The 25,078-nt window shown below is 41.9% G+C and overlaps 1 protein-coding gene across 1 annotated transcript in view; it reads right to left on the bottom strand.

Annotated features, from left to right (window-relative positions):
• LOC117363697 (cystine/glutamate transporter-like) overlaps nt 1-24,040 on the bottom strand; it is a 162,986-nt gene extending 138,946 nt beyond the window's left edge. The window contains exon 1 of the mRNA XM_033951830.1: nt 23,312-24,040. The gene's annotated coding sequence lies outside the window, so the exon portion shown is untranslated. The remainder of the gene's footprint in view (nt 1-23,311) is intronic.
• Between the last annotated feature and the right edge of the window lie 1,038 nt (nt 24,041-25,078).

The raw sequence follows: 25,078 nt of genomic DNA, 5'->3' as shown, positions 1-25,078 counted from the left end.
CCCCATCTGTATGAAAAACATTTTTAGTAACAATCCACACGTCATACATGAGTACCTAGGAAAAGGCAGCATCTTATATACTGCAGTGAGCAGTACAACATCAATACACCCATTGTAAAACTAAACAAGCCAGACTAGTACAGATCAATCCTGAAGTCAATCCTAACAAAAAAAACATGTCTTTTGAACACACAGAACACAGAAAACACCTTCACCTAGTATCATGGAATATGTAATCACAAACTAACCCCTCCCTCTTTTACAAAACTGTAGTGTGGATTTTAGCCATGGTGGTAACAGCTCTGATGCTCATAGAATTCTGAGCATCAGAGCTGCTACCACCACGGCTAGCACTAAAAAACGCTCCACAGTTTTGTAAAAGGGGGGATGAAATAGAAATACAAAGACAAAGGTTAAATTGAACCAGAAAGAAGCCGGACTCTGCATACAATGCAACATCACAGAAACAGTGACACATGTCTCCTAAAGCAATAAATAAATATAAAATTTTTGTTCTACCTTTGTTTTCTCTTGTTTCTGCTTTCCTCATCTTCTTGTTACTCTCTTCCTTCCATCCACTGTCTGCCATCTCTCTGCCCCTATATGGCATCTTCTCTCCTTCTATGCCCCTTCCAGAAACTGTATGTCTCCCCCTTCCATCTCTCTTTTTACCCCCATTGGTCTGGCATCTCTCTCCTCTCCTTCCCTCTCCCACAGCTCTCTATTGCAATCCCTATCCCTTTTTTCCCTCATTTTCCTTTTCAATTTATTTTCTGCATCCGTCTATATTACGTTCTTACTATCCTCTCATCAATTTCCTTTTTTACTGTCTACCTACAGCTCACCACCTCTTTCCCTCACAACTCCAGTATTTCCCTAACTCAATCCTTTTCCCCCATCATGTGCCCTTCTTTTATTTATCCCCTCCTTTCATCATGTGCCCTTTTTCTCTATCCCTTCCATCTAGTACCTTCTCTCTCTGTCCACTTCCATCGTATACTCCCCTCTTTATCTCATCCCATTTCCTTCCTGCATTTGCTCCCTTATCTCTCCCATCCGCACTTCCATCCAGCATAGGTTCCCCCTCTACCCTCCCCACTACCATCCAATATTTGTCATTTCTCTCTCCATCCACCCCTCTTCAATCAGCATCTGCCCCCTTTCTCTCTCTCCACCACTCTTCCATTCCAGCAGTCCTTCTCCTTTCCCGCGATGACTGTAGCTGCTGGCTGCCGGTCCACCCCACTCCAATGTACTTGCTCTGGAGTAGAGTCAGTAGCCATGTGCTGGAAGGTCCCGTGATGACACGTCTTCTGGCTTTGCTCTGGAAGAAGTAAGTTATGTCAGAGGGGGTGGACCCAGCAGACGCAGGGAGTTGCGGCAAGGTCCCGCAATGACTGCATCTGCTGGGTCCACCCCCTCAGATGTAACTTATTTCTTCCAGAGCAAAACCAGCAGACGAGTCAGTGTAGCTGCCGACTCTGCTCCAGAGCAAGTATGTCAGAGGGGTTCCTCCGGCAGCTGCACTGAGGTGCAGGTCCTGTTGCACATTAGGGAAGGATGACCCGGACCTGGCCAGCTGTGCACCCCCCTGAGGCATGCACCAGGGACGGACCACCCTCCCCCTTGGTACACCACTGATGCAGAAGATATCATTTGATTCTGAATCAGGCCTTCGTTGGTCAGCCTATCTTATGTATATTCATTGTGGTATCCTGAAAACCTGATTGGCTGGGTGTGTCCAAGAGGACTGAGAATCCTTATTCTAGTTCAGTTAGGATTACTATATTTGTAGAAGTAAAAAAGAGGACATGTGGTCCCGCCCTACCCCACCTCCAGCCCCACCCTGTTCCAGCTCTTCCCCCCACTTAAAGTTCATATCCTCCCCTGTGCTCAGGACCGCGTCTGGAGAACCTCCTAGCATACATGGATGTGGTGCGATTATGTCATGCATGTATGCTTTGAGGCCCTCCAGACGTGACCCTGAGCTCTGAGGCCTTCCAAAACCCAGGCAAACTGCTGGGTTTTCAAAATCCATCCAAACACCCGGATAGTCCTCTAAAAAGAGAACATGTCCAGGTAAATCTAATCTAATCTTCTATTTTTGCGTCGATCATACCTAGGTAGGCTCAAGGCGACTTAAAGAGGTGGGTGAGGAAGGATAAGGGGGAGGAGGGGTGGGAGAAGAGAAGAGGAGGGGGAGGGAGAGGGGAGGAGAGGATACAGGTGATTAAGTGTCAAATAGATGAGCTTTCAGTTTCTTCCGGAATATGGTGTAGTTAGGTTCCGTCCTGGTCATTTCAGTAAGGTCATTCAAAGTTTTTACACTTAGAAAGGTGAGCATGGAGTGGAAAACATATTTGTATTACAGATTTTTTGTGGAAGGGAGATTTAGAAGTATTTTGTTTAGGGTTCTGCGGGAAGTAAACATGCCTTGGAGAAGAATTGGATGAGAGGAGCCGCGGAGTTTCCATAAAGTATACGGTGAATGATGCATGCAGTTTTGAAGGTTATTCGTGATTGGGTAGGTAGCCAGTGCAGTTGCCTGATGAACTCTGTAATCGAGTCATATTTTCTCAGGTTGAAGATTAGTCTTGACAGCGGTGTTTTGGATGAGCTGCATTTTGTGAATCAGAGTGGTGTTGATTCCCAAGTAGATGGAGTTGCAGTAGTCCAATTGTGGTAGTATCATCAATTATACAACTAAGGCAAAGTGGTGTTGGTGAAAGTATGGTCTGATTAGCCTTAGATATCCGTAGATCTGGTAACCATAAGTTCAATGCATTTCAATAGGGCTAAGAAACATAGAAACATGATGGCAGAAGGCCAAATGGTCCATCTAGTCTGCCCATCCACAGCAACCACTATCTCTTCCTCTCCTTAAGAGATCCCATGTGCTTGTTCCAAGCTTTCTTGAATTCAGACACAGTCTTTGTCTCCACCACCTCTACTAGGAGACTATTCACTACCACCCTTTCAGTAACAAAGTATTTCCTTAGATATCACCTCTTAACCTCATTCTATGCCCCCTCACTCTGGAGTTTCCTTTCAATTGAAAGAGATTCTCCTCATGTGTATTTATGCTACAAAAGTATTTAAACATCTCTGTCTTATCTCCCATCTGCCTTTCCTCCAATGTATATATTTTGAGATCTTTAATTCTGTCCTCGTACACCTTGTGACGTAGACCACCAACCATTTTAGTTGTCTTCCTCTGGACTGACTCCATCCTGTTTATATCTTTTTGAAAGTACAATCTCCAGAATTGTACTCAATATTCTAAATGAGGTCGCACCAGAGTCTTATACAGGGGCATCAATACTTCCTTTTTCCTATTGGCCATTCCTCTCCCTTTTGCCATCGCCTTTTCAACCTGTTTGGCCATCATAAGATCATCACACCCAAGTTCCACTCTTTTTTGTGTATAAAAGTTCTTCACCCCCTAAACAGTACTATTCCCTCGGGTTTCTGCAGCCTAAATGCATGACCTTATATTTCTTAGCATTAAATCTTAGCTGCCAAATTTCAGACCTTTCTTCAAGCTTTGCTAGGTCCTTCCTTATGTTATTTACACAATCAGGGGTGTCTATTGCAGATTTTGGTATCATCCACAAAGAGGCAAATCTTACCTGACAGCCCTTCAACAATATCACTTACAAAAATGTTACAAAGAACAGGCCCAAGAACAGAACTTTAAGGCACACCACTGGTAACATCCCTTTCCTCAGAACGATCTCCATTGACCACTCCCATCTATCCAATTCTCTGGTCAACCAAAGAGAAAGATTTGTCTGACAAGACCTACCTCTATGTTGCCTCAGGTCCTGTAATCCACTGGATTCCAGAAACTGCACTCTGTTTTAAAAGTGTTTCCACTAATTTACATACTTACCACAGAAGTCAGACTTTCCAGCCTGTAGTTCCCTACTTCTTCTGTACTTCCACTTCTGTGGAAAGGGAACATATCTGTCCTTTTCCAATTCTCTGGTACCATACCCAAGTCAAGAGAAGCACTGAAAAGGTCATCCAGAGGAACAGAAAGAACTTCCTTAAGTTCCCTGAGTACCCTTGGATGTACACCATCTGGCCCCATCTTTATCTATCTTTAGTTTAGCAAGCTCAGGAAACTAAGGGTCTGAAAATCGATCAGAGTCTACCACACTTCCAACCTTATTTGTTTTTGTTTTCTGTGGTCCCACTCCCAACACTTCAGCTGTGAACACAGAACAGAAATATTTGTTAAGCAATTCCTCCCCTTTACCTTTGGAGGCCACATTATCAAAAGGATGTGAAGAGCATGGAGTCGATCCAGAGAATGGCCACTAGGATGGTCTCAGGACTTAAAGACATCCCATATGAAGAACATCTGAACAGACTGCGCTTATATTCTCTCAAGGAGCGATGAGAAAGGGGGGACATGATAGAAACATTCAAATACATCACGGGTCAAATTGAGGTGGAGGAAGAAATCTTTTTTCTTACAGGTCCCACGGTGACAATAGGGCATCCTCTAAAACTTAAGGGGAGGAGATTTCATAGTGACACCAGGAAATACTTCTTCACCGAACGGGTGATTGATTGATGGAATAAACTTCCATGCCAGGTGGTTGAGGCCAGTGGTGTACCTGACTTCAAAAGTCGATGGGACAAATAGGTGGAAGTGCTACGAAGTTATGCATGAAAGAGGGGCACCAGGGAGGGAGGGTTCTTAAATGGGCAGACTTATTGGGCCACTGGCTCTCTTCTGCCGTCATACTCTATGTTTCTTCCTATCACTAATATATCTAAACAATGTCTTGTCTCTCATTTTACCATGTCTTCCAATTTTTCTTCCATTTTCATCTTTGCTTTCCTGACTACTCGACTAGCTTCTCTTAATTTTTTCAGTTATTTTTGCCTGTCTTCTTTCTGCGATCTTTTGTAGTTCATGAAAGCTAATCTATTTTTCCTTACCTTCTCAGCTACTACTTTTGAGAACCAAAGCAACCTCCTTTTCCTCTTACATACTCTTCCTACAAAATAGTTTGATGCCCTTATAATAGCTCCTTTCAGTTTTGCCCACTGCTTTCCTACTTCTCAGATGTTCTCATCCAGACTACAATTCCTTGACATAATCCCCCATCTGAACAAATATATCTGAATTCAAGAAAGGACTATACGATATATTATGTTTGTTTCCCCATCCTAAAAATATTATCAAGGTAACCTTTTAAATGGTAATTTAACTTGAGGGAGTCCAGAGAAGAGCAACTAAACTGATAAGAGGTATGGAAAACCTCTCATATACTGACAGACTGAAAAAGCTGGGGCTGTTCTCCCTGGAAAAGCGGAGACTTAGAGGAGACATGATAAAAACCTTCAAGATCCTGAAGGGTATAGAAAAAGTAGACAGGGACAGATTTTTCAGATTATGGGGAACCACAAGTACAAGGGGGCACTCGGAAAAATTAAAAGGTTTAAAACAAATGCCAGAAAGTTCTTTTTCACCCAGAGGGTGGTGGACACATGGAACGCGCTTCCGGAGGCTGTGATAGGCCGGAGCACGTTACAAGGCTTCAAAGAAGGTTTGGATAGGTTCCTAGAGGATAAAGGAATTGAGGGGTACATATAAGAGTAGCGGTAGGTTATAGGGATAGTCTGGGACCATTGCTCAGGCAATGGGCCTGATGGGCCAACGCGGGAGCGGACCGCTGGGCGAGATGGACCTCTGGTCTGCCTCAGCGGAGGCAACTTCTTATGTTCTTATGTTGTGTGACTTTAGGAATTGGGGTTCTTGATCAAAATATTCAGTTCCTTTTTCCTCACTGCTCCTCAGACAAACATATGCATCCCCTAAACCAGTGTGACTTCTCAACCCATCCAGTTAGATTTTCGGGACACCTAGATAATGAATATGCATGAGAGAGATTTGCATGCAGTATGCGAATCTCATGCATATTCATTGTGGGTATTCGAAAACCTGGATAGGTGGGCACGCCCCAAGGACACAGTTGATGAGCACTGCCATAAACTTCAGTTTACTGGTATTGATCTTTGATTTTGTATTCTTTTTCAGACATAAATATAACAGTTTTGCATTATAATACAGGGCTTCTCAACCCAGTCCTTGAGACACACCTGGTCCCATCAAGTTTTCAGGATGTCCATAATGAATATGCAGAGCATGTTTACCTTTAATCGGTGTCTGACCAAAGGTCTCTGAGGATTGTATATGCAGTGTGTCACATATATGAGCATCGCCTAATGTGTCCTAACTGGAAAATGTTGAGTAACATTGTCATAGAAACTCTGCAGCATTTTGAAAGATATACAAGTATGTCTTTCCAAATTCATACCCCAGATGCACCGCTAGCAAACCTGTAATTGTGCTGATGAATGACACTCTTTGGGATGGGCTAGGGTTATCAGATTTTTGTTCAGAGAAACAGACACATGGCCCTGCCCCATTCCACTTTTAGCCATATCCCTTTCTGCCTCTAGCCCCACCCCCGCAAAGCTTCATCTTTGTTTTCCATCCTCTGGGCCACGTCTGGAGGGTTTCCAAGCATGCGTAGATGCATGTATCATCATCCATGCATGCACAGAGGCCCTCCAGACGCGGCTGGGAGGTCGGGGATAAACTACCAGGTTTTGGAAAATCCATCCGGGCACCTAGACAGTCCTCTAAAAAGACGTCCTCCTGGACGTCTGGTAACCCTAGGATGGGCCACCCTTTTCATGTAAAGCAGTGTCCAGCAAACTTTCTCGAGCCACGGCACACTAAAGGTAGTGGCCATGGCTTGAGGCACCTGGAAGTGCGCGGATATTGCCATGATGACATCATGTGCATGTGTGACATCATGATGTCGATGTCCGCATGTGTGTGAAGGCCCTCCAGGTAGGTCCCGAGACACCAGTGGGGGGTGCCAGAAGGGAAGAGGGCCAGAGAGGATAGGTGCTGGCGCCCACTGATTGCCACGAGAGGCACGTCCTGTAGGCAGTCAGTGGGCGCCAGGGCCTCTCCTCTCCAGTGTACCGCGGCACATATGAAATCTCAGGAGGCACACAGTTTGAGATACACTAATGTAGAGGGAGAGAGAACTGCAGCTGGAGTGAGAAGAAGGGAGCAGTTTGGAGTAGGGAGAAACAGCCTGTCTCTTTCTAGTTTATAGTTTTGTGGGAGCTGGCAGAGAATTTCTCTTAGCAGCTGGCTACCTCTATACATATAACTCTGAGGATCAGTGTTCCAGAACCTTTAATATACTGGTAAAGGGGGAATTTCTATTTGTCCCATTTACCATTTTTTACCTGATAGTGTTCTTTTGGCCTGCATCCTGTGCACATATCCAGCCATAGGTGGCCAGGGGATACAGTTATATTTTTTTCAGTTCAGAAATGTATTAGTTTTATAATGAAAACAACATACAATACTGTAAAGCACTACACAGCAGAAGGCATACAAAGAAATACCACAGCACAAGGTATGCTATACATAAATTACAAGGGTGATAATGCCAGAATTAACAGTTTGTGTACATGAATTATAGACAAATCCGATACATCATTACAGTATATATAAATGATACCAAAGGACCAATCAAAATACCATATTTCAATGTTTAAATAAAGGTTCCCATGTGACATTATATGAGCTGAGGGAGTTAGTTTTTTCTGCAATAGCCTTTTCATATTTAGCAGTTAAACATAGTGTATTCCACCAAATATTGTAATCTGTATTGGCGAAGTTCTTCCAATTATGTAATACATTCTGTAGAGAAAGAGTACACGTAATGCAAAAGAGTTTAAGACCACCATGCGACAAGGATAAGGACTCATCCAGACAACCAAAAATGATTTGTGAATGAGAAATTGTTGTTGAGATGGAAAGCACGTCTGATATGGTACTGCATGTACGTGACCGAAAATTTGTGAGAAGAGGACAATTTAATAACATATGATCCAAAGATCCCGGATGTGAATTACAAGACCAGCAGAGAGTAGGAGCGGCGACATCGATGTAGCAGGAAATACATTGATTGAAGCTGCAAAGCCAATTTAATGGATTTAAAGAGATGTGTCCATATATACGAGACCACGGCACAGAGTCAGTAGGCAAATTAAGAGCATCAAACCATTTTGTAGTGTTGGTAGACTTTTCAGTATATTTTTTTGCTTGTAGAAGTTTGTACCAAGAGGACGCAATGCCTTTAGTGACAAATAATTTAACAATATACAGTGGTGCCTCACACAACGAACGCTGCACACAATGAACTTCATGTCTTGATTCACACAACGAACTTCGTTTCACACAACGAACTTCACACAACGAACTTCGTTTCACACAACGAACTTCGTTTCACACAACGAACTTCGTTTCACACAACGAACTTCACACAACGAACTTCGTTTCACACAACGAACTTCGTTTCACACAACGAACTTCGTTTCACACAACGAACTTCACACAACGAACTTCGTTTCACACAACGAACTTCGTTTCACACAACGAACTTCGTTTCACACAACGAAGTCGCCCGAGCTGCCGATGTATTGCATCCTTCCGCGCAGGCACTGCGCTTAACTGCCCTCTCTCACTGTATACAGTCGTCCTTTTAAGATAAACTCAATATTTTTTTATATATCATGGCTTCTAAAAAAAGCAGGAAGGTGATTTCTGTTGAAATGAAACGGGAAATAATTAGAAGAAGTGAATGTGGGGTAAAACAGTGTGACCTCGTCAAAGAGTTTGGCCTCAGCAAGACCACCATTTTCACCATTTTGACAAATTTATCTTTTTTTATGTCATCTTAGCATATTTTATGCTGCAGAACAAATTATTTTTTTTAACATGTATTGTTATGGGAAAACGCGTTTCACATAACGAACTTTTCGCATAACAAACTTGCTCCTGGAACGAATTAAGTTCGTTGTGTGAGGCACCACTGTATGTTATTATATCAGTACTCATGGATAAAACATCCACATGAGGGCCGTGGTGGTAACAGCTCTGATGCTCAGAATTCTATGAGAGTCTGAGCTGTTACCACCGTGACTAAAAACCACACTACAGTTTTATAAAAAGGGGAGGGGGTAGTTTGTGATTACATATTCCATACTAGGCAAAGGTGTTTTCTGTGTTCTGTGTGTTTAAAAAATGGTTTTCTGTTAGGATTGATCTGTACTAGTCTGGCTTGTTTAGTTTTACAATGGATGGATTGATGTTGTACTGCTCACTGCAGTATGTAAGATGCTGCCTTTTCCTAAGTACACTCTTGTGTGACGTGTGGATTTTTACTAAAAATCATGTTTTGCACACAGATGGGGGTTGGCAAAAAATGATGGGCCCAGGGTGTCACATAGGCTAGGTAAGCCACTGCATTAGGGCAAGCGTTACGCAAACAATGTGTAAGCTGTAGCCAGCGGAACTGTTGACTAATGGGCAGTTGATAGAGTGAAGCAACTTCAGAAAAGCACAGGGAATAAATGATTTAAGGTCCAGATACCATATTGTTGCCAAGAACGCCATGCAATGGTATGATGTTGGATTTTAATTCTAGGATTATTCCATATGGGAATCATAAGTGAATCAGACCAAGGAGTATCCATCAATTTATCCACAAAAAATATAGCATGTTTGGAAGAAGACAACAGCAAATTTGATTTCAAGGACGGTGTCAAGTCTATACCAGCCACGGTTTCCAGCAAATGTTTGCCATATATTTCTTGGGATACAGTTATATTTCAGGGAATCCAGTTATAACATTGTAATAAAAGTTCCTTGCTACATCTGTATTTGCTATAATCAAAACCAAATTCAAGTCATTGTGTGCCACTTGTAAATGCAGTGCAGTATGCATCACTGACTCATTTAAATTGCATCAGGTGCAAATAAATGTAACTGCAGCACTGCGATTTCACATACTGTTGCAGGCATATTGCCATTGGTTGATGTTTCAGCAAATACAGTACAGTACATGGTTTTGTCATAGTCTGAACGACTTGTTAAATCAGGTCAGTTAGAGACTATGATGAAACCATGTATTTGCAGAAACATCAATTAATGAAGCAGTTAACACCCACATCAGTATTAACCGTTGGAGTCTATAAATTTTTTAGTGCGCAACTGAAAAGGTGACATGGCCATGGGAGGGGCATGGGCAGGTTAGAGGCATTCACTAAAGAGATGCACAGTATTATAGAATTCAAGAAATCCATGCCTAATTTATATGGAAGGATTTACACCAGATGGTTGTGTGAACATTTATTCCTGCCATAGAGCATTGTTTCTCAACTTAGTCCTGGAGTACCCCTCAGGTTTTCAGGATATCCACAATGAATATGCATAAACTTGATTTGCATGCATTGCCTCCATTATATGCGGATTTCTTTCATGCATATTCATTGTGAATATCCTGAAAACCTGACAGGCAAGGGGGTACTCCAGGACCAAGTTGAGAAACACTGCTCTATGGCAGGCATAAATGTTCACGGCAAAATGCAGCAGTTGCATGCACAACTGGCAGTATTCTAAAAGCTTAAACTGTTAAGTGTTTAGCATGCCTCAATTGAGCGCATGTCCCTCTCAATTATGTATTAAACTAGAACATTAAAACAATAACATAGAGGAGCGCCTTAGTGCAGTTATACATGTAACTGCAAATTATCCTAGGACAAGCAGACAGCATATTCTCATATATGGGTGACGTCATCCACGGAGCCCGTTACGGACAGTATCAAAAGTGGACTGTCATTTTCTTTGAAAAAAAAAAAATAATAAAAATATTTGTTTCTTTTACCCAACCTCGGGCTTCAGCTTTGAGGTTCTCTCCCTCAGCGGGGCTTCATTCACCATTGAGTTTAATCGCATCAATGAGATTTTTCCCATGTCAAAACCTATAACGAGGTTTAAAATGTGCTGCAGGTGCCAGAGGCTTATTTCAATAACCAACCCCTATAATTGGTGTCTTGAGTGTTTGGGCCCTGATCACTGAACTGAATCTTGTACATATTAAGTGTTCCACCTTGCAAATGCACTCCATTAAAGCCTATCAGAATCAACAGGAGAAACTGTTCAGCTCCGTTATGGACATCGGAAAAACTTTGGAACCGTCGCCATTGAAAACTCCTACATCAACATCAGGAAATCTCCGGGGAAGTCAGTTACTGAGACATCTTCCCAGCAAGCGTTGCAGGTCTCTACAACATCGATCTAAGGACTTGCAGGTTGTCTCTCCTAGGTGCAACACAAAAAGGGAGACCCAATGATCCACAGTAAAAACAATCCAAAGATAAAAACAACAGACTGGATGTGGATGTTCTGAAAGATGATTTTTATTCGCTCTTCACAATAAAAATATAAATATAAGCCTGAATTAGTAATACACGTATAATTGTCCTGACGGACGGACCCTATGTGTGCATCCTCATTGAGGTCACCCTCTCCAAGACAACCTGATGCACTGATAGTACCGGCTGGTGAGCCTTCAGTACTGGTGCATGCTGCTCAGCAAGCGTCACAGGCCTCAACGGCATCAAGTCTCTTGATTCAGGCCAAAAGAAGTCATCATTCTGCTGACTGTAGGTTGTTTCTCCCATACGGGGTGCATCTTCTGTCAGGTCACCCATACTGAAGCAACCTGCTGCACCAATGGTACAAGCTGTTGAGCCATCGCTACTGGTGCACTCTTTCCGGGACAAGCTCAATATATTCTTTCACAGGGTGATTGCCACTGTCTTTAAGTCGCATTGCATGCATCTCCTATAATCAACTCACTTGGTACGGCCCAACCTGCACATAGGCATCAAGGTACGGATGCCACCAATCCATTGGAGCATTGAAATACTGCTCAGGGATCTTCTATGAGGTATCATAGTTCTACCTCTTGACATCGTTCTTCTTCCAGGCATGGTTCTTCACATTAAAGTTGTACTTCTCAGCAATGCTTCCCTTTGAGACTTTGAGCTGCTACTTCAGGCCATAAGTCATCTTCTGTGAGGCGTTCCAGACTAAGACATCGGAGTTCCTCCTTCCATCGACCTCCTCTTTTGAAGAGACATCAGGAAGGTCATCGATCCTCTTCTGCCTCTTCATTGGACCAGTACTGAAAATGTCGTAGAGCTTCTTCTAGACATTTTTTCCTAGAAGTTTTCTCTGATTCAAAGTCTGACTCTGTGGTTTTTCCTTTTCTGAGCCTGAGTCTGTTGGTGCAGCACTTCCCAAAAGCAGATCCTCTCCTGAAGAAGTCTCCTTTGCTGCTTACATTAACCAGTTGTGCAAAGATGTGTTTGTTTCAGTGGAGACTGATGCTTCATTAAATGCTGAATTCCCAAATATATTGAACTTTAATGGGCCTTCCAAAGATCTCTTCAAATTGCCATTGCATGAAATGTTTAAACAGATCCTTTTCAAAAATTGGGAGATGCCCTTAACTGCCAAGGCAGCTCCATGGAAGATGAACTCGCTTTACAGAATTTTCTCTACTCCAGGATTTGATAGTTCACAATTTCCACATCATTCATTATTAGTGGAATCGACCCTCAAAAAATATTTTAATACCAGATTCATGCCTCATTGCCTCCGTGACAAGAAGGCCGTACTATGGACAAGTTTGGACGTCACCTTTATCAAAACTCTATGCTGTTGAACAGAATCCTTAATTACACTTTCTACATGTCTTTGTATCTCCAACAACATGTACAATGGTTGACTGATTTTGAGCAATACATTCCTTCAGAGCATCTTCTGGAATTTCAGCGGATTATACATACTCTGTCACAGACTGTGATGTATCTTCCAAGATCACTCTCTGATGCTTTTCAGCTCTCTTCCAAAGCATCCTCTATGTTTGTAGCTATGAGATGCCTAGCTTGGCTCAGACTCTGATATAGGCCACAATCTCCAAAATAGACTGGCCAATATTCAATGCCTAGGGAAGGAGCTTTTTGATGAGCCCATTGAGGTTGCTGCACAAAAATTAGCTCAACATGAGCAGACTTGGAATACTTTAAATAAAGCAGTCTTTTTCTTCAAGGAAATCTACTAAACAACCTCCTTCACATTGGAGACATTCTCCTGCTACACCTTCAGTTTCTGGGCAGCCGCCACAATATCAGCAAATGTGCTACAGACCTTAGATTGATTCATTGGCATTTGCTCATAACTGCCAATTCTTCTCATATCAACCGATCTATGACTTCTCACAGTCCTTATGGAAGCTTTCTCTTTTTATTTTCTGCCCATAGCCGCTTATTAAAAAAAAAAAATTAAGTTGGTCGCCCCAAAGGATCCATTTCAAGTTTTTTAAATTTCTTTTTTTTTAAATAGAAAATAATTTATTGTTAATAAGTAAACAAAGTTAAAGCTATCAGTACACATTAAATACCCATTACAAATATTTAAAAATTGATAACACATTTGTTAACATGAAAACCCAATTTGCTACAGTTACTACATTGAAAAGCAAAATAGTAGATGTAAATTCAGAATGTATCTGCAGAAACAAACATTCTTATATAATTAGCACCAGAAGAGTAGAGAGGTATCTACATTTTAAAATGTTTGCAATAAGCATATTTGTCTTTCAAAATAAATATCATTTATACTACCTCCTAAAAATCTATAAATACAGTGCATGAATAGATCTAAAATATCAGATAAGGGAGACAAGAAATCATATGTTCTTATATGTGATAAATTAGGTCAAATGTAGAATGGAACATATTTGAAAGCTACAGCTGGGGCAACAACAGAAGCCCGAGGAACTCAAGTTTTTTTTTAATTTCCAGCAGTATTTATACTTCATATTTCCTATTATCTCTGCTGCACAATCTCACGTTGGTAGAAAATTCACCAAGAGTGTAGAGCCTATAAGTCTATTACCTGGACTCCATTCCACTAAGGGGACTCTAACATGGGTGTAGAGTCTGTAAAGTTGGATTCCTCCATGTGTTTTTCAGCAACAACAACACAAATTGACATGCATCAATCAGGCTACAACTACTTCACGATTCCACCATGGGGTGTAGAGCATGTAAGGTGGCTTTTTCCCTGTTGCTTGGAGACATTGATATAAGGACAATGAAGGGATCTAGCAGGGGTGTAGAGTCTGTAAGTTAGATTCCTCTCCCCCCCCCCCCCCCATATCAGAACCTTGCACTGCTTTAGTTTTGATGCAAGATCAACCAGGGTTTTCTTGAAACATCCCTCCACTGTACCATCAATGTTCAAACAGTACCTTCCAGAAGGCACCTATTTACTTCAAGTCTTTTTTCCCTACACCTGTTCTTTAATGAACATTCTCCACAAAACTTTTTACTCCATTTCCTTTTGATTCTAAAGGGCCCGGAAGTTTGGGCATGGCTGTAGGAAGCCACTAGAGAATGACGCAGTGGCTGCTACCCGTGGCTAGCCACGACTAGCTGCGGGTAACCCGCCGAAATATGGGGGGGGAAAGTGCTTACTGTGGGCATGGGGACAAGGCCATCCACCTCCCCGTGGAGCAGTGAATGGCCTTGTCCCCGCAGTTAAGGGAAGGAATGCGCACTGTCACCGATCACGCACAGCCCCCCTTCCTCCTTCCTACCTACTGAATCTATTGCCTTCCCTCCCCTTTTCCTTTGTGGCGCCTTAGTAAAGTAACTTGCTGAAGCCTGCCGAGCCTGCCTGCAGTTGCGTGTGCGGAATCTTCTCTTTCTCTAGTTCAGCAGCCAGAACTTTGATTTATAAGGAAGGAATAAGCTAAATATTGCAGTACTGAGGCTTGTGTGGATGTTGCGGGGGCAGTGTTTGCGGGGATAGGGTGGGGACAATGGTCGTGGTGACGGGGGACAAATTTTTTCCCTGTGTAATTCTCTAGAAGCCACCACATCCTTTTTATGATATTTTTTTCTTTTGCTCCAGCTTATCTCAGCCATAGTCTCTGGATTGACGGTTTCTCCTATATAGTCTACAGTTGGGCGTTTATACATTCTGAAGTCAGTATGCACATTCCAGACCTGTTCCTATTGGACTATCCATTCAGGTCTCTTAAATTTGTTTCATTTTTTGTTTTTAACACACTGATAATTTTTGTACTCGGGAGCACTCATCTCAACTTTAAAGACTGTTAAAATGCTGCTTGTACAAGGATGTTTTGAGACCTAATCGTCGGATTCTATTTTGACCCCATTCTCTGCAGAAACTCACATGTAATGTAATGTAATGTAATTTATTTCTTATATACCGCTACATCCGTTAGGTTCTAAGCGGTTTACAGAAAATATACATTAAGATTAGAAATAAGAAAGGTACTTGAAAAGTTCCCTTACTGTCCCGAAGGCTCACAATCTAACTAAAGTACCTGGAGGGTAATAGAGAAGTGAAAAGTAGAGTTAGAGGAAAAATAAAAATAAAATAAACATTTTAACAAGACAGCATTGATCTAAATACTTTGGGAGGTAGAAGAGAGGAGAGAAAGGAATAGAAGCAGAAGGGGGAGCCGTTGAACAGTAGAATTCTGCAGCATCCACTATCTCCTCCTCTCCCTATTGGCTAAGGCTCTTAACATTTGCATATCTTCTTCCCATTGGCTAAGGCTCTTTGCCTGCATTGTGATGTCATAGAGCTTTATGGTTATAGAAACCTAGAAACATGATGGCAGATGAAGGCCAAATGGTCCATGTAATGTAATGTAATGTAATTTATTTCTTATATACCGCTACATCCGTTAGGTTCTAAGCGGTTTACAGAAAATATACATTAAGATTAGAAATAAGAAAGGTACTTGAAAAGTTCCCTTACTGTCCCGAAGGCTCACAATCTAACTAAAGTACCTGGAGGGTAATAGAGAAGTGAAAAGTAGAGTTAGAGGAAAAATAAAAATAAAATAAACATTTTAACAAGACAGCATTGATCTAAATACTTTGGGAGGTAGAAGAGAGGAGAGAAAGGAATAGAAGCAGAAGGGGGAGCCGTTGAACAGTAGAATTCTGGAGAAATTTAAATGATAGAAATAGAACAAAACAAAGACAAAAGGCAAAACAATAGATAAGATTAAAGATAAATCATAAGCTGGAAAGAAAAATAAAATAAAACTTTGTCTTCAATCCACGGTTTCAGCGTCAGTGATGAAGTGGAGCAAGTAAGTTTAGGAGGAGCGATGACGTTTCCAGAAAAAGGGCTTCTTCAGGGAAGAGACTTGGCCGACAGTCCCAGGATGTCTATGTCTCCTCCCCTGCGATGTTCTTCCATCCATGCATGTCCTCTGTCATAGGCTGCGAGAGATTAAAAAAAAACCCCAAAACAAAAGCCCTTAATTTTCTTTTTAATTTTTATTAATACTTTTAAAATTTTTACCCTCCTTTGGTACTTACCTTTCATGTGTCCTTTACTATGCTTATTGTAGTTCTCCCTCCTTTCCTTACATATCAGTTCGTAATGTTCATGTGTTTGTTGTAGTTAATAACTAAGACCGTGTTTTTAATTGTAAATCGCTTTGAATTCATGATATTGCGATACATCAAAATTTTAATAAAACTTGAAACTCCTTTGCTGAGTTGCTCAAGTTGCACTCTAGTTCTCTGGCTCTCTGTCAAGGGACCAAGAACATTGGGCATAGGAAATTATTAGTATTATTAGTATATCCTTTTTTCTGTCCTTCCTCAATCTCAACTTGCTATTTTGTTCTAGACAATATTCTCATTGTCTAGCAATGGTTGCCTCTCTCCTAGATGGAATGGACCAGTCCCTCTGTGTGTTGTCTCCACTTCCTCTCATTATCAGTTCACTAATTCAGCTTTAGTAGGAATCATCCTCCTTGCTTCTCGTAGCCCTTGGTGGGTCAGACAGCCATGATTCTTATTTCTATTTCAGCCATAGCCAAAGATCTTTATCTCAACAGTCGAAGGTCTGTTTTACATCTTGGTGCCTTTCAGGGTAACCTTAGCAGACACTGTTTTTCTCATCCTAACAGACTCTTTTAGCTGCATTCAGACAACCTATGCAGCAGCGCTGTGAGAAGTGGTGGAGATGGTTTTCACTGTTCTAGGCTCTTTATCTTATCAGCCTTTATGGTAGTTCATATCTTCTTTCCGGGGGAAAAAAATTTCTACCCTTCTCCCACTCAACTCTTCATCTCACTTCAGTCAGAGTTCGCCTTAGGATTATGAGTACTTTCCATGTTCAGGTCAGAAAACTGCTCATCCTCTAGTTTTCAGCTTTGTAACAGGTTTTGTCAACCCCCACCAATCTACAGTGGTTTGGGATCGTCAACTTGTTTTCACCAAGCTGTTGGATCCTTCTTTGAACTATGTACAGTAGTTTTTCTGCACCTCTCCTTTATTCTGGACAACAGAGGTTACAGTATGTCATATACATTTCATCATTGTGATTCTACTTTTCTCTCTAAAGCCTCATTCTCACCCTGAAAGAAGGGCTCTTCATACCTTGGACTACAAATGAGCCTTGGCTTTTCTCTTAGAAGGAACTACCGTATTTTTCACTCCATAAGACGCACTTTTTCCACCCCCCAAAAAAGGGGTGGAAATGTAAGTGCGTCTTATAAAGTGAAGATACAAATTTAAGCCTGCTGCTACCGCTGCATATTCCCCTCCCACTGCATATTTTACCCCCCTACCGCCACCACATATTTTTAATCCCCCTCGCCGCCACCGCTGCATATTTTTAAAAAAAGAAAACAAAAACCCACCGCTGCTGCCTCGTACCTGGTGGTCTAGCCAATTTCCCGGCCAGATGCGCAGAGATCAGGAGTAAGTCCTCCGCGCTCCTGCCTGGGCCCGCACCGTTCTCCGAATGGCTGCAGTCAGCTCTCGTGGAACTCGCGAGACTCACGAGAACTGACTGCAGCCATTCGGCGATCGGCGCAGGCCCAGGCATGAATGCGGAGGACTTGCTCCTGATCTCTGCGCTTCTGGCTTGTGCACCGCTGGCTGGCAAAGATTAGAGCCATCTAAAGAGGAAGGAATTAAAAAAGGTACCGAGGAGGTATGATTAAAGGTACGGATGGGGTGATTTAAAAAGGTACTGGGGGGTACGTGAGGGATGGGGGATGATTTAAGGTACTGGGGAGCACGTGGAGGGATGGGGGATGATTTAAGGTACTGGGGTACGTGGGGGTATGGGGATGATTTAAGGTACATGGTATGGGGGATGATTTAAGGTACTCAGGGGCACGTGGGAGGATGGCGGGATGATGTAAGGTACTGGGGGGCATGTGGTTGTATGGGGGATGATTTAAGGTATTGGGGCATGTGGGGGTATGGGGGATGATTTAAGGTGCATGGGGGTATGGGGGATGATTTAAGGTACTGGGGGCATATGTGGGTATGGGAGATGATGTAAGGTACTGTGAGGCATGTGGTTATATGGGGGGATAATTTATGGTACTGAGGGGCACATGTTTGGGGGGATGATTTAAGGTACTCGGGGGCACGTGGGAGGATGGGGATGATGTAAGGTACATGGGGGTATGGAGATGATGTAAGGTACTGTGGGCATGTGTGGGTATGGGGGATGATGTAAAGTATGTGGTTATATGGGGGATGATTTATGGTACTGAGGGGCACATGTTTGGGGGGATGATTTAAGGTACTGGGGGACACATGGTTGTATGGGGATGATTTATGGTACTGGGGGGCACGTGGGGGTAAGAGGCCGATTCCAGCGTGCCCGACGAATTCCCCAAAACAATAATATTGAAGGCGATTAGAGGAACGCCCCCTTCGACTGTAGATGGTCTGCACATGCGTCTAAGACCCGTCTGAGCTGCAACTTTTTTTTTTTTTTTTGCTTTACTCTTTAGCCTAGCAAGCCCATGGTTTTAATCCGCTTAAACCCGAGGGTTAAAACCATAGGCTCGCTGTGCGGGGAAGGGCAGGATAGATTCGGGGTGGCAGGCAGGAGAGATTTGGGGGAGAGCAGGGCAGCGATTCAGGAGAAAGCAGGGCGGCAGGCAGGAGAGATTCGGGGGAAAGCAGGGTGGTGATTTGGGGGAGAGCAGGGCAGCAGGCAGGAGAGATTCGGGGGAGAGCAGGGCAGTGATTCGGGGCGGCAGGCAGGAGAGATTCAGGGCAGCAGAGAGCAGTGCGGGCAGAGAGCAGGGCAGCAATGGAGCTGGAGAGTCAAAAAGGACGTTGCGACTGGTCCCAGCAGTTGCTTCTTGGGTTGATCGGGCAGCCCAGTTGGTTTGCAAGATTTCATTAGTGAATCGGGTCCCTGCCTACTTTGCATGCCGTTCCCCTCATTTGCATGTGCAGATCGGGAGCGGATGGCAGAAGAGGTTAGTGAATCGGGCCGGAGGAAAATCGGGTCACAAAGGGACCGCAAACAAATCAGTACACGATCAGTTTGCCTAGTGAATCTAGCCCTCCAACCAAAGAGTACAGAACACTGTCCAAGTAAGAACCAAGATAATGTCGAGGTGGACTTAGTATCTTTTGATAATCCAGACTGGATAGATTTTTCCAAGCTATTCCATAAATATGCGAAATCATATTGTATTTTAGATTCTTGCCCTCCAGATTTCATGGCAAAAACACCCCAAAGTTTTAAACTGGAAGTTTTAGAATGAATATCTGATTCTTTAAGTAAGGGAAAGTTCCCACAAGATGAAAGCAGTATAATTATTACCCCAATAATTAAAAATATTAAAGAACCATCTTCTCTACCATCTAATTATAGACCAGTTGCTTCCATTCCTTTTTTTGTAAAAATCTTGGAGGGCTTGGTCCAAATACAGTTAACAAAATATCTGGAGCAACATTCTCTATTACATGATTCACAATCAGGCTTTAGATCTCACTTTAGCATGGAAACAGTATTAGCTACATTGTTAGACCATCTAAATAACTCACTGAGCAAAGGTAGTAATGCGCTCATTCTCCAATTTGATTAAATTGCTGGAATGTCTGGACACCTTTGGGATCCATTGTAAAGTAGTCTCTTGGCTCAAGGGATTCCTTGAATCTTGTTTATATCAGGTTAGATTCACCAATGTTTTGTCTACCATTTGGAAAAATCCCTCTGGAGTCCCCCAGGGCTCACCACTCTCACCTATATTGTTTAATGTGTATCTTTCTTCTCTGTGTTACAAACTGAGCAACCTGGGAGTAAACATATTCAGTTACGCTGATGACCTTATGATCATCATTCCTTGCAATACGACATTGACTCATATCACTCACACTATCAAACCTGTTCTGAATTTCATGGATTCATGGATGTCAGAATATAAACTGAAATTGAATCATGATAAGACTAAGTTATTTTTCACTTCTTCTCATAAGAATGGTAAACACATCTCAATATCAGATTTGTTCGTCTATCAAAATATTGGGAATTGTCTTCAATCAGAATTTAACTATGAAAAACCATATCGATGCTATAGTCCAAAAGGGGTACTACACATTATGGAAGTTACAGACTATCAGACCATACTTCGAGATCTCTGCATTTAGAACTTTGGTCCAGTCATTATTATTGAGCCTGCTGGACTACTGTAATATCATTTATTTAACAAGTACCAAGAAAAACATTACCAGATTGAAACTGATTCAGAATACTACAGTGAGATTGATCTATGGTCTGAAGACGTTTGATCACGTAACTCCCTTTTACCGTGAGCTGCACTGGCTCCCTGTGGAGGCACGTATAATCTTCAAACTGGTTGTCTATGTTATAAAGTTGCCTATGGTTTAGCTCCTCTCTACATAGCCGATAGATTTCAAGTAGCATCCCCAAAAGAATTGTAGAAAATCGCATGCCCTTTTTGTATTTCCTTCTGTCAAGAAATATCACGATCATATGCTTTCATTTCAAGCAGCTTTCCATGATGAGGATTTCTGATCACTGTTGTCTACATCTTACTCCTATGAAAATTTCAGAAAACTATTGAAGACTTAACTTTTTTCAAAATTTTTGATTGATTAGATCCCCAACGCTTTCTTCCTCTGTTATATTATATAACTTTTGTAAACCGCATTGAACTTAAGGTTATGCGGTATAGAAATACGGTGTTGTGTTATTTCCACATACCTTGCAGTCTATTTTTCTTTTGACACGTTTCGGCTGTACTGCAACTTGGGGGATCTCTGTTAGCATGTAAGGTCTCAGCTATTGTGGCTTCAGTTGCATTCTTACGTTCTACTCCATAGGTAAAATCTGCAATGCAGCTACTTGGCCCTCAGTTTACATGTTCATACCTCTCTCCTATCTAGAATCTTGTCCAGAAGGGAGGGTCTCTTCAGCTGAATAGTATTCCAAAATTATTTCCTTCATTGGCCAACTCTCCCTCCATCCCATTGCATTAAGCTAGGGAGTCCCATATGTGAGAATATGCTGCCTGCATGTTCTAGGATAAAGCACAGTTACTTACCGTAATGGGTGTTATCCGGAGACAGCAGGCAGATATTATCACATCCCATCCTCCTCCCCTGCTTGGCTTTTTAGCTTGCTTAGAGCAGTGTTTTTCAACCGCTGTTCCGCGGCACACTAGTGTGCCGCGAGATGTTGCCTGGTGTGCCGCAGGGCCGCCGGGCCCGGAGCTGACAGGGGGCCCGAGGCAGGGGCGCCAGTAGCTCGCCAAGGCAAAGTGAGTCGATCACCCAGGACTCACTTTGTCTTGGCGATCTAATCTATTGAGCCGATAAGTCTTCTTCTCCCCGACGTCAATTCTGCAGGCAGAGAGGAAGTTCGGGCCAGCCAATCGCTGCCTGGCTGGGCGGAACTTCCTCTCCGATTGCAGAATTGACGTCAGGGAGAGCATGCGTCGGCGTCGGCTTTGGGGCCTGTTATCCATTGGTGGGTCCTGTTCCCCGATGGCAGCGGCAGTGGCAGTGGCTTGGGGAACGGCAGGGAGAAAGAAAGAAAGGGGGCAGGCAGGGAAACAGAAGGAAAGAAGAGAAACAGAAAAAAAGAAAGAAAGGTCAGGGAGAGAGGAAGAAAAAGTTGGGGGAGGGAATGAGGTGTGGAGGAGAGAAAGCATACAGGCTGATAGAAGGGAAGAAAGATTGGATGCACAGTCAGAAGAAGAAAGTGCAACCAGAAATCACCAGACAAGGTAGGAAAAATGATTTTATTTTAAATTTAGCAAAGTGGAGGCAGTATTACCACAGTTTTCAAAGGAATTTGCCCAAATAACTTAATAGTTAACTGGGTAAATTCCCAGAGATGAAAACTTCCCTTCACTTACTATGCACAGTTCTGAATTTATATCTGCTGTCTATATTTTACAATATGGTCACCTTTTACTAAACCGCAATAGTGGTTTTTAGCGCAGGGAGCCTATGAGCGTCAAGAGCAGCGCTGGACATTCAGCGCAGCTCCCTGCGCTAAAAACTGCTATTGTGGTTTAATAAAAAGGATGGAGGGTATATTTGTCTATTTTTGTATGCTATAAAAACCAAATACAGAGAGAGACTGAGAGCTGTTGACGAAGAGCTACGTGTGTGTCTTTCTTCGATTCCAGCCAGAATATCAGCTTTGTGTTCAGCCAAACAGGCCCAGGTTTCGCACTGAATAAAGTATTTTATAATTTTTATTTCGTAATAAAGTAATTATAAAATACTTTCTTTGTGTTTATTTGATTCCTATTCAAGAGAATTACTTTATATATAGTCAATATAGGCAGAGAGTTAAATTTTTTAACATTTTCTAATGGTGGTGTGCCTCGTGATTTTTTTCATGAAACAAGTGTGCCTTTGCCCAAAAAAGATTGAAAAACACTGGCTTAGAGAACTGAGGTACCCCGAGCCTCATCGGGTGGGAAGGCAGTTGCATATATGCGGTGCAGGCAGTTGCGAAGTTTCTTAAAACTTAAAGTGACAGTCCACTTTTCATATTGTCTGGACCGGGCTCCGTGGATGACCCGATACGGACATCCCATATGTGAGAATATCTGCCTACTGTCCCCGGATAATACTCGTTACATTAAGTAACTGCTTTACTGTCAATTAATGGCAATTAACTCCAAGTATCACCAATAATTGGTATTTATTTATTTAATTCATTTTCTATCCCGTCCTCCCCATTGAGCTCAGGATGGGTTACAAGTTAGTATACATAATACACAGTCAACAGGTTACAATATGCCATAGTTACAGTACAAGTTTTATCCTAATGTGATTCTTTGTATGGGCAGATCATGGGCCAGTTAAGTCTTCCCTTCCATATTTTTATTTTGAATTTATTTTTAAGTTTTCCCCATTTAAAATTTTTCCTTTTGTTTTTGATCGGATTTTGAATTTTTGGCCCTAAAATTTATTTATTTTATTTATCTAATTATCTTCTCATTTCCCGTATGTGACTGTTGGCTCTATGGGCAGCGAACATTCTTCCTACCTTTTTGCAGCAGTATCGTCATTTATTCTGTGAGATATTTCGGATGAATATTCCCCTCTTCTGCTGGTGAAGAGTTTGCCGAAGTGATGGGGGAGTTCGATGTTTGGCTCGCTTTATGTGGCAGGAGGTGGCCTGCGTGCTGCGAGGGCGTAGCTTTCCCAGGTTGCCACAGAGACTAGCAACGAGGATGAGCCTGTGGCTGTGGCTGATGCGCCATAGACATGCAGAATGTGCCGTTGAGTCAAACCTGTCAGCGGTGGCTGATTGCTCGGTCTTCCTACTCTCCTCGGCTCTGGGAACTTCTTCTTTGTCAGGCAGCTTGCTTTCATTTGCTACGGGACTTTTCACTGTTAGTGAGCCGACTTTTGCTTCTGTGATCTGCTGCTTCTGTTCTTTACCTTGACTGATTTCAAACTACTCCCTGTTATTTATGTATTTATTTCTTCTTACATTTGTTTTTGTTATTAATTATTGCTACTGTTTATTTATTTATATTTCCTTTTTTTTTAATTCAAACTTTTTAATTGTAAATGCCTGATTAGTTTATCTTGGATCTGGGACCTTGGACATCGTCTACAGAATTCAGTGGTAACCATATGAGAAAATACTGGATATGTTCCAAACAGTGAAATGAGGGTAGTAAGAAGAGGCACTAGGGTTGAGAATGAATTACTTTAAGTGAAAAACTAAATGGAGTTCCTTTCTTGATCAATATGTATTATATCAGTGGTCTCAAACTCAGACCCTGTGCAGGGGACACATTTTGGATTTTTAGGTACTTGGAGGGCCTCAGAAAAAAAAAGAAATTAAAATTTTCTATGAGGTAAAACTTTTTATACCTTATAAATCTTTCCTTTTGGCTAAGTCTTAATAATAATATTGTAATTTATAGGTAAAGAGACATAATGATCAAGAAACTGTTTTAGTTTACTTTTGTGATTATGATAAACATATCGAGGGCCTCAAAATAGTACCTGGCGGGCCACATGTGGCCCCTGGGCCGTGTGTTTCAGACCACTGTATTATATTGTACACCGCTTGGATCCTTTTTTGGGTTGTTATGCGGTATAGAAAGATTTTTTTTAAAATAAACCTTCTATTTTTCTGAAGCTATTGATTTAGGCAGTCATGCACTGCTCCACTGTAAATGATATACAATGAAAATCACAGGCATGTGAGCTAACATTTACATATGTACTGTATACCTTTCCATGTCTGTGTAATCAAACTAAATAAGGAACTGCAAAATAGTGATTTTGAGAGAGACGTCTAAAACGGGTGATTTGTAATATATTTGAGAGTAGGTTTTACTGCTGTGATTCACATAATAATCATGGACCTATGATAGAAGGAGAAAATAGGGTAATATGATGTAGGTTTGATTTTTATTAATTTTCCCAAAGTACCCTAGATCCTTTTCTGATCAAATTTATAAAACTTTTTACATCTATATTATAAACTATAAAATTATACTACTTTGTCACCCTCCGATCACCCATCCATCCTGTTTCTCACTTCTTCTCTACCTTTCCCCATGAGACTGTCTTACTTGCTCCACTTCATCACTGTCGCTGAAACCGTGGATTGAAGACAAAGTTTTATTTTATTTTTCTTTCCAGCTTATGATTTATCTTTAATCTTATCTATTGTTTTGCCTTTTGTCTTTGTTTTGTTCTATTTCTATCATTTAAATTTCTCCAGAATTCTACTGTTCAACGGCTCCCCCTTCTGCTTCTATTCCTTTCTCTCCTCTCTTCTACCTTCCAA

The sequence above is a fragment of the Geotrypetes seraphini genome, chromosome 7 (assembly GCF_902459505.1).
Source record: "Geotrypetes seraphini chromosome 7, aGeoSer1.1, whole genome shotgun sequence".
In the NCBI taxonomy this organism is placed as follows: domain Eukaryota; kingdom Metazoa; phylum Chordata; class Amphibia; order Gymnophiona; family Dermophiidae; genus Geotrypetes; species Geotrypetes seraphini.
This window is presented reverse-complemented; position numbering and strand designations above follow the sequence as displayed.